Source organism: Crocodylus porosus, unplaced genomic scaffold (assembly GCF_001723895.1).
Source record: "Crocodylus porosus isolate Cpor-Errol unplaced genomic scaffold, CroPor_comp1, whole genome shotgun sequence".
NCBI classification, from domain to species: domain Eukaryota; kingdom Metazoa; phylum Chordata; order Crocodylia; family Crocodylidae; genus Crocodylus; species Crocodylus porosus.
In genome coordinates this window covers 106,664,038-106,674,149 of record NW_017728906.1, presented here as the reverse complement: position 1 = coordinate 106,674,149, position 10,112 = coordinate 106,664,038, and the positions used below count along the sequence as shown (strand labels likewise).

General features: G+C 42.6%; 1 protein-coding gene and 1 long non-coding RNA gene across 7 annotated transcripts in view; both read left to right on the top strand.

The window, feature by feature from the left end:
• Nucleotides 1–4,924, top strand: part of LOC109306380 — a 14,482-nt gene extending 9,558 nt beyond the window's left edge. The window contains exon 3 of the long non-coding RNA XR_002099965.1: nucleotides 4,908–4,924. This is a non-coding gene — a long non-coding RNA (uncharacterized LOC109306380). The remainder of the gene's footprint in view (nucleotides 1–4,907) is intronic.
• FARP1 (FERM, ARH/RhoGEF and pleckstrin domain protein 1) overlaps nucleotides 1–10,112 on the top strand; it is a 330,803-nt gene that overhangs the window by 143,111 nt on the left and 177,580 nt on the right. The gene's annotated exons all lie outside the window — the stretch shown is intronic.

Below are 10,112 nucleotides of genomic sequence, written 5' to 3'. Positions count from 1 at the left end.
CCAGAAATTCATAGGGTTTTATAAGTGTATAATGTATTAACAAAAAGTAGAAAAGCCACAAAACAGTGTCAGTGAGGTTACCTGTAAATGTGCATATTTAAAGTAATGTTTTTACTGTTAAAAATAGGACCAGAAAAATTAATTACTGAAATTCCAAAATAACTTGGTGTGTTGGATAATGAAAGCTGCTTCTGACTCTTCCAGTACTTTGCACTTCTAAACACAAGAGCCAACAAACAGTAATGAATTTCTGAGCATTTTCAATTTACACTGCATCTGAATACAACTTGTTCTAGTCGTTTGCTGAAGTTCAGGCTTTGGGTTGTGATTGTAAATGTTTCCATGTTATCGCACAGTGTTGTTGGGCGGATGTAATTAAATGTATTATTTATAAGAAAAAATATGCTCTCATTCTCTTTTTTCCTGGATATTTACTGTAAATTTGGAGCTGTAGTTTAGCTATTTGAGAATTTCCCACCTGGTTATGTAAGTCCAGTGCATGTTCCAATCTTTAAAACTTCCAAAAACTGCTTTTCCTGTATGTTTGTCTCTTCCCTCATTCTCTCATAGCAAGCCATATAAATGGATAAAAATATTGCCTCAGTGTCTCTTTGGAATGGGAAGCAGTGTCAAGTGCAGTGCTAGTGTGAGGTGATTTTACACTGAACAATAGTCTCCTTTGTTGCCAATCCGATAACTTTCTAACAACCATCCTGGTTTACAGAGATTGCAACCTATTTCGTGTTTCAGATGCTGTTACCTCTTTTGAAATTTAAAAGCCAAATGCTCTTTATGTATAGAAACAAAGTAGAATAGTTTATTCCTATTAGGACTTGTCAGTTATGCTACCAAATTTCATGTTTTTCCTAAAATAATTTTTGTTTTGTGAACTTGCTGGGGAAATGCTGTGCCACATCCTGCACAGGTAGCACCACACTGTCATACTTCTGAATCCACAGTGTCACCCAGCAGTGGTACCTCAATAGGTTCCTCTATCCTTCCCTGTTTCAGAGCCCTGTCTTCAAGGAGGGCTGGGATGCCACTTGTGGTGTTTTCACCTGGAAAAACTCAGGTTTCTGCCTGTGCCTGTGAGCTCCTGTCTACAGTTCCTTTCTGAATAGTTCTGGCCTAGGACCGTCTGAGAGCTGAACAGGCAATCTAGGTTGCATCTCCCCAGCATGCTTGAGGTGGGACTTTCCTGGTTAAAGCTCTCTAGAAGGATCTTCAGCCACAGAAATGAAACTTATAACAGGAATCAGCAACCAATGGCTTGGGGGCTGGATCCAGGCCACAGAGCCATTAGATCTGACCTGTGAAGCTGGCGCTTTGGTTGCATTTGGCAGGGAAGGGGTAATCTTCAGTCACCTCTTCGTTTGTGGGGCTGACACACCCCACATGAGAAGATGAAAGCGATGATGGGTCAGGATCTGCCTTGTACACTAGGACCTATTGCCAGTCTGATGATTTTATACCAAAGACTTAATGCCTCAAGTCTTTTTGAGTGATAGACATTGTTTCATTCATGCAAACAGCAGCAAATGCTCCGATTACCAGAACTCAAGCCTGAAAAAACTATAGCCTGGAATGAACTTTAGGAACATGGAAGCCACCATGTGTGTCCATGCTGAAACAGCAGAAGCAGTCAGGTGTTACTGTTAGCAGATTTCTGAGTCTATAGCTATGCTTGAAGCCAGCCAGGAGCAGGCTGGAATGGCCTAGCCTGGGTCTGAGGTGGGCTGCTACTTCTGCTTCTCCTGGTCCCACTTCCTGACTACCCTGCTAACACAGGGACTGATGATCGTGACAACATGGTGGCACAGACTTAGGGGCAGTCAGCTGGTACGTACTCTGGTTGATTGGTTTGACCATGTGGATGCATCTTTCTTAGTGATAGTACTTGTACTGACTGGCTCAATATTAGCATGGTTGTGTCTGTCATACAGTCGTACCTTTTGTTTCCTGTTTTAATAAACACACACACATATAGCCAGGGGCAGATCCAGGATTTCCCAAAGGGACCTCCCTGCTCCTAGTCTCCTTCTGCACCTCCCCCATTTCCTAGGCATGGGTGACCTGGGAGCTTCCAAGGACTTCTTAAAGTCCCTCAACCATGTGAAAATCCCCCCTCCATTCTCCTTAGTGTTTCCCCCCTGCCTTTGGTCCCTTCCCTATCTGCCACTGTTGTTTCCCCCTCTGTCCTGGGGGTAGGTGAAACTCAAAAGCCATTTCTGCCCACCGCAGCTAGGGGCTGGGCTTAGCTGGGGATGGGGACTGGACAGCGGCAGCAGGGATGTGCAGGGGTTCCCCCTGCCCATGCCTGCTTCTGGGGGACAGGGCAGGAAAGGAGAAACTACTTTCCCACTGTGATGTTGCCACTTTCCCCATCCCCAGCTGAGCCCAGCTGTCATGCTGTCCAGTGGCGGCAAGCAGAAGCAACTCTAGAGCTTTCCTCACCCCCAGGACCACCGAGAAAGCAGAAGTGATAGGTTGGGGAGGGAAGGGTTTTTGCTTCTGGATCCACTCCTGCATATAGCGGTGCACACTCCAAACACATATGTCTATATTTCTGAGCTGCCTGTGATGGAAGTTGTGTGGAGAACCCCCAGTCATGTTTAAAAATTTCAGCCTAAGCCCTCAAGCTCTCAGTGTGTGTATATTCATGTGTAACTTTTAGACATGAGTGGTCAGCCTTATTGACTGCCCTTGAACTGCAGTTTTTTTCTCTCAGTTTTGGATCAGCTGGACTCCAATCCTGCCAACTCTTGCATATGCTTGCAAGTTTTGTCCCTGCTGGCTCTGCAGAAGCAGTGCATCTGAACTAGCAAGCAGGATTCTTTTCTGAATTTCTACCATCAGTTAATAACTAAAGGCCCAATTTCAGAACAGCCTCTGTAGCCACCGTGTGTCCATATGGAGGCTTATGCCAGATCATGGCCGTCACCAATATGATGATGATGTACAAACCAAGGAGAACAGAACTTGGCAATCAATTTCCAGTTGTACTTATCAGCAGTGGCTCTTACAGAGAAATTGGCTTCATTAGTCTTATAAAATGAGAAAACTTGAATTGGAAGTCTCTTGAGAGACCAAATAGAAGCTCATGCTGCCATTTTTAGTCTCACTTTTCAATCTATAACTATCATTTGCAAGGTCTAGTAGAAGACTTTAAAGTTCCCTCTTCAAGAATGTATTTTACTGTCCAGCTCCTTAATAGGTATTGCATTATCTTGCTATGTATTGACAGCTGGCAGCTTAGGGTCCTAGTATGGTGTGTGAGTATATGTTGCCAATATATAGCAACAGTGTTATGAATAGGGACCTACTTAATTGTTGATGAGACAGAGGAATTTTTGTGGCACTAAGATCCCATTTCACAGGTATTTCTCAGTGGCCCAGCCCCTCACCGCTGATTGGTGAAGAGGTCCTGGGGATGTGGCGGGAGCAAGAGGGAAGGGCAGAGTTGGAGGGAAGAAGGGGTGGCTGCCACGGGGGAGCCAGCATTTTATTTTTATGAAGGTTTTTTTTTTTTAAGTTGATTTTGCCGACAGTCATGAATTTCATTGTTTCTGCAAAATCGTGAATTAAGTAGGTCCCTAGTTACGAGATGAGTGTAGAAAGGAGGAGGAATTATGTTTAGAAGTATGATCACTGAGTCTCTTGCCATATATTACAGCATTAGGAATTAAACATTTTCATTAACAAAAAAGGGAGTTGTTTTAAAATCTTCAAACCATAATATGAAAATAGATCGGGGATTCGGTGTAAATCAACGGAAGTGAGAAAACATCAATTAAAGCTTTCTAGTCCACTCTTTAAATACCTGAAACCAAATTGAACAACATATTTCACCACAGCTCCAGCTGGAGAAGGAATGAAGGATCTGAGACTGCTGCAACATCAAGTCATGATGTGGCAAATTCAGGACAAAGAGCAGCCTTACCTCGCAGTCCTTTTATTTTTTCTTTTCAGACTCCATAATGGATTGATTAGTATTTAATTTTTGGGACTCTGTGAGTTTTATTTCTACCCCCCGCCCCAGAAGTAAATTAAATATAAAAGCTTAATAAATCTTTAAGAATCTAACTCCTAATTGAACGCTCAGCAATATATGTTTTTTCATTATTCTGTTTAGTACACTTAAGAAGGTCTATAGGAGAGGTGGATTTACTGTCCTAGAGGCTAAGTAGTTTAACTTAATCCTGAATAAACAAACAGATGCTCTCACCAAGGACCTAGCATCTGGGGCTGTCAACATTTATTACTGCAAGGCTCAGATGAGACCAAATTATCATTAGCCCTCACGGAAAGACCACAAGTGAATTTAGAGAGGAAGGTACTTCAGAACAAAAACCTGCTCAAGAAAGAGAAGAACGTTGTACGTGTTGCTGCGTATGCACTAATGGCACAAACAATGTTTCTTTCTTGAGTTGGCTTCTGCTCTGAAGTACATTTATTTCTAAGTGCACTTATTATGGCCTTTCTCTGAGATTTAATGCTAATATATATTCATGTACAACTGTCTTTCTTTGCTTATTTATATATAAACTCATACTCCAACTTCAGCTTTACTAGGCATCTTTTAAAATCATTTAGAAATACAAGTCAAGGAAACTAAGCAACATTTAGTAATTAATTGAAGCTTGGTGGGGGGCAGCCATATGCTGGCATTCTACTGTAAATAACAAGGCTGATGCACAGTCAGCATATTTTGTCAGCTTCTAGAATGATAGACTTAGCTGCTTTATTATGCTGGACAGGGCAGTTGTGTCTCAGGATTGCTTAGGTGTTTGGGCCAACATTTGCAAACTTGAATTTCTCAAATTAGGCTCCCAAATCTATGTTTATTTACCTAAAGAAAAACGGCAGGCTTTTCAAGAATATCACTGAAGTTTTCTGATGTGCTGGAGTTTTGGGGGTTTTTTTTAAATGTAGCAGTGAGGGGGTCCTCCCATCGCCTGTCATTCTCAGTAATGGCCAAAATACCCAGTGAACTTTGAACTCACACTGAGCGAAGAAGCACACTATGTTTCAGCTCAAAAAGTTAAAAGTTGCCTGGCAAAGCTTGTAAGCATTTGGAAATGACTCCTTATAATGATAATGTTTGTGTAACATAAATGGTCAGTGTTGATCTGCCTAAAATAACACGTTAATTGAAACCCAGTAGCTAAACAATATACCTCACAAACCTTCAGTTGAGATTCATACTGTTTATCATTCCTATTAAAAAGGCAAACTTTTTAAGTAGCTTTCTCTTCCTCTACCCCTTTGCTAGCATCTGGGGCTGTCAACAGAGTAAGACCTTTGCTGCTTAAGATTATCCAGGTCTCATCAAAACAAAAGTAAAGCAACCTGATTGACAGAAGGCAAAAATATCCCTACTATTTTTTATGCGCACATTTCATACTCGTGTTAACAATGATCTGCATTTCCTATGCCCAGGTATCTCTGAATCTGTTATCACCGGAATGTGCTTATTAGAAGCTGTTTTGTGCCAGATAACTCTGAGGTTGTTCTGGATTATATCAACCAGAAGTCTGGCCTCATATTTACAGCAGTCTACTCATTTCATATATATTTATAAATTAACTGTATATATAATTAATGCAACTAGCTGTTTTGCTATATGTCCATAACTTCCAGTCTGGTTCTCAAGTAATTAAATGTTGTCATGGAAGGACTGAATTATCTGCAAAGACAGAAACATGTCTCTGAGAGAAGTAAGGATTTCTTAGGGTGATATAACTTTTATTGGACCAACAGTATAGCTGGGATAGAGTTAGACAAGCTTTCAAATGCAAGACATTGAATCCATTCAAAACAGCATACTTAGCAGCTAGTTTGACAGATTGGAAAACAAATTTTATTATGACTACTCTGTGAAATCTGGGCACCGTTTTCTCTAAGAGGAGGTCTGCCAGAGTGAGGAACACGAGGTTGGCAGAGTTCTGAAACTTTTCTCTCTGCATAAAAATGCTTTGCTTCTTGATTCCTTCTCGACTTAAATTAAACGAGTCTTGTTCTGGTAACTTTCATGCTCATACAGGCTTACTGTAACTTTAGAGAATGAATTCTGCCTTGGAGTGCTGAAACTGACCTTCAGTAAAGGTAAAAAAAAATGCTCAGAAAAAAAGAACAACGTGTGAGGTCTGTTTTAGGCATTTTCTAAGAGCTGCCTAGTTTCTTTCACTCCTCCATTCATCCACATTGCTTGCTCAATAGAACCTTATGTCAAAGGTAGTCTTATATAATCTAGCCCACTGACTTTCGTGTCCCAAGGACAGCGCATTGCTGAGCAACCCTAGAAGCATCCCAGGGAATGCACTGTGCTCTGTGAGCCGTAATTCACTCCTTGCTTTAGGAACTTGGTAACTTGCTGTGGGCAAATTGCTATTCCAGTACTACTTCAGTTCTAGGCTCTTCCTAAACCAATTGCTTATTATTGCTTGTTATTCAATTGTTTTCTGATCCAAATTCAGTGTAGTCCATGTAGAGGTGTACGAGGACAAATTCTGCCTTGTGCGACCTACTATAGTCCACTTTTATGGGGTTTTATGTACAGTGGGTGGCTCCTAAATTGCAAGAAGTCTCTTTCACTATCTACATTATTATGTGTGTTTACAGTAGAATGAAACAAATAACCTCATTGTTTTCCTTTGAATTGTGTGTTTGTATGTTTCTTTTTGTATTCTTCGATTACTTTGCATAGTGAACTGGACAGTATGGCAACAAGGTCTGTACTTTAAAATGGCCAGATTCTGCCACTTTTACTTGCGCTAAACTTTATGAGTGGAATAAATATTTTATAATGTAGTGATTTTTATTTTAGAAAGGTGTGTCCACAGGTGGAGCTATTCTGGAATAGCTGATTCTGCAATAACTGTTCTGTGTAAACAAGGCGGCCCCAATCTTAGCTTTCTTCAGGAAGCATGCTATAGCCATTTAAGGGAAGTTCTCTGCTCTTGCAAAGGCGTAGTTAGTAGAAAAAACCACCACCACATTGCACATAAAGTAAGGAAGCTTCAGGCATTTCTTCACAGGGAATGATTTCAATTATAAATATATTCTCCAACAGAATCTTTTGTTTTGAACGAATAGTGAGCAGAGGGTTCTGGGTTGTCTGTCTTTATCATCTTTGCAATGAATTATTGAGCAGTGATCCAGTTTGGCAATTAGGTGCCGCAATTTTAAAAATAACCTTGAAATAACCTGTAGTGTACAATATTAAAAATAATCAGCTAGTCCAGATAAGTTGCACCCAAGAGTGCTAAAGGAACTGGCAGACATCATAGCGCAGCAACTAGTGAGGATGTTCGAGAAGTCGTGGCATTCGGGTGAAGTATGTGAAGACTGGAAGAGGGCCAGTGGGGTGCCCATCTTCAGGAAAGGGAGGAAAGAAGACCCAGGAAACTACAGGTCAATCAGTTTGATCTCAATCCCTGGGAAGATTTTGGAAAAAATTATCAAAGAAACCATTCTTGATAGGCTAACAGAAGGCAACATTCTGAGGGATAGACAAGACGGGTTTGTTGCGGGTAGGTCTTGCTTAACCAATCTCATTTCCTTCTATGACCAGGTGACGTATTACCTGGACAAGAGGGAAGAGGTTGATGTCATATATTTGCCAATTTGGGCAAGGATTATCTTTGAATTGTGCTACCTAGCTCAAGTTGCCTTAACTTCTGGTTCCTCCACTAAGAGAAACAGACCAATTTGAAGTCCTCCAGCATCCCAGGAGGCAACGTTCCCAGCATGGGCTAGCTGTCTTCTGGGGGAGTGGGGATGGTTAGTGGCCATATGTGAAGCCGGAGGGGTGGCAAGTGGCAAGACATGAAGCCGGAGGGGTGGCAAGTGGCTGGATGCAGGGGGCCCCTTAGCTGCAGGGCTCCCTGTGGCTGCAGGTTTTGCAGTATAGAACAGGCTGGCCCTGATGGTGAAGCTCACGTCTGTGCAGAGAACCAACTAGAAGTCTTTCCACTGTATCATTTCTCCATATGTGACCTAAGTCGTGCAGAGGCTTTGTGCATGGATGAAAATTTCATCCTAAATGCGCAAATTTTGCAGGTGCCAGTTCAAAAAATATCTGAGCAAACCAAAAAAAAAGATCCATACACTAATAATGTCAAATGCTTAAACAGTAAGTTAAATGATTTTCCATGCTTACTAGTATTGAACTAAACAAACAAAAAAACTTAATGTGTAGTCTGCCTTACTTTTCTGCAAATGTTTTCTTTTTTCAGCCCTTAGTTTGTGTTTAACTAGCAGGTCATAGATTGGAGATGGGGAGCGGGGGAAGAGAAAGAGAGAGAGAAAAGTCCTAGTAGGTCACACAGGATTGTAAAATCTCATACTGTACATTGAAAGTGAACCGTTGCCTTGAGCATCATAGAAGAGGGCCTGGGTTTTTGTAGCATTGCATAAAGCACTAAAGACTGAAATTGTGGCTCTTGTGGTTCTCATTTTCCACCACCCCTGCATTTTGTATTGGCACAAAGTGAGAGTTACTGTGACTGACTATTAACTATTAAAGACTCTCATCGCAGAAGCATTTGTGAGTCTGTAAATGATCAATAGCCTTGTCTGCCACCTGATCAGTCATCTCCATTTTTACATGAAAAAACCCAGACAGGTAGCCCAAGGGTTTCAGGGTAGCCTGCTGTTGTCTTCTGCCTCCGGTCACAAGTTTCTATCTTAATGTTTTTAAATACGCAAAGCTCTTTTGAATAGATACAGAGTGGCACAGTTTATACATGTGGTGTGGAAGGAAGGGAAGCAGTGCAAGGTGTTGCACAAGTTGAGGTTCTGTTTACTTTTCAGTCACTGCTCTGATACCGGTAAAGCAAGTGGTTTTAGAAAAGCTGCTACAGGATTTATACCTCTCTTCTTTATACCTCTACTTTTGTTATTACTTTGTTAGATTCTGTGCTACAGAATCTTGTGCATTTGGATGCACAGAAAATTTCAACTGAGTTCAATACCAGACATTATACATGCATCATAATGAAAATATGCAATAACTCTGGGTTTTGATTGCTCAAAGCCAAGTGTCTGAGGATAGTGGTAGCGTACCTATTTCTGAGAAGGAAGCAAAACATGTGGGCCCACTTGGACAGTCTCCATTCCAGAATATTGAAATAACTGGAACATGGAAACACAAGTCCAATAGCAGGATTTTTATTGAATACCATCAATCCAGGGGTGGGAACTTTACTGTTTGAGCATGTCCAGATGAGTCGCATGCACTTTGTAGCACCTCAAAGGTTAGAGCAAGGGTGGGCACAGTCTGGCTTGCAGCAGACTTCATTTCCCAGCAGACCCTGCCTCCGTCACTGCAGCTGATTTCCATGGAGACTCCCGGAGCAGTGAGGCTGTGACATTGCAGGGCCAGGTTTTCCATGGAGATTGGCTCCAACAATGCCGCCAGGGTGTACAGCTGGGCGGGGAGCTGCTCCAGGGCTGGGATCTTGTGGTGGTGACAGTGTGGTCTAGAGTCAAGGCAGAGCTGTGATCCACTGTCCACATTTCCTGGGCAGAGGCATACAGGCAGCGGATCATGGCTCTGCCCCAGTGCTGGACCATGCTGTCATGACTGCAAGATCCTGGCCCCAGAGCAGCTCCCTACCCAACCACATGCCCTGCCAGCGCTGCTGGGGCCGGTTTCCATGCAAATCCTGGCCCCACACTTTCACAGCGATGGCGCTACTAGGGTCTCCATGGAAACCAGTCACAGCCACGTGGGCAGAGGCTGCTGGGAAATGAAGTCTGGCTGCCGACTGTATCTGCCATTTTGCCCACTCCTGCTTTAGAGGCACTGCAAAACTCATGTGGCACACATGGAAAGGTTCTTTGCACTGCATATTTGCAGTGCAGACCCACAGTTAGATACTGGAAAATCCTGGTAATTTAAAAAAACAAACAGTTTCAGGTGGGGCAGCGCACATGGCTGCAGTGTGCAGCACCTGAAACTGGAGCCTGGCCGGCCACAGCCATGCTTCACATGCCCAGATCACCACTGCTGCCGCCTGGAGAAGCTCCCAGGACCCCAGGTAAGGCTGCTGGGGCCAGCCCAGGTGTTAGCTTCAACCTCCCCTACCCCACTCAGGGCAATTTGCTGT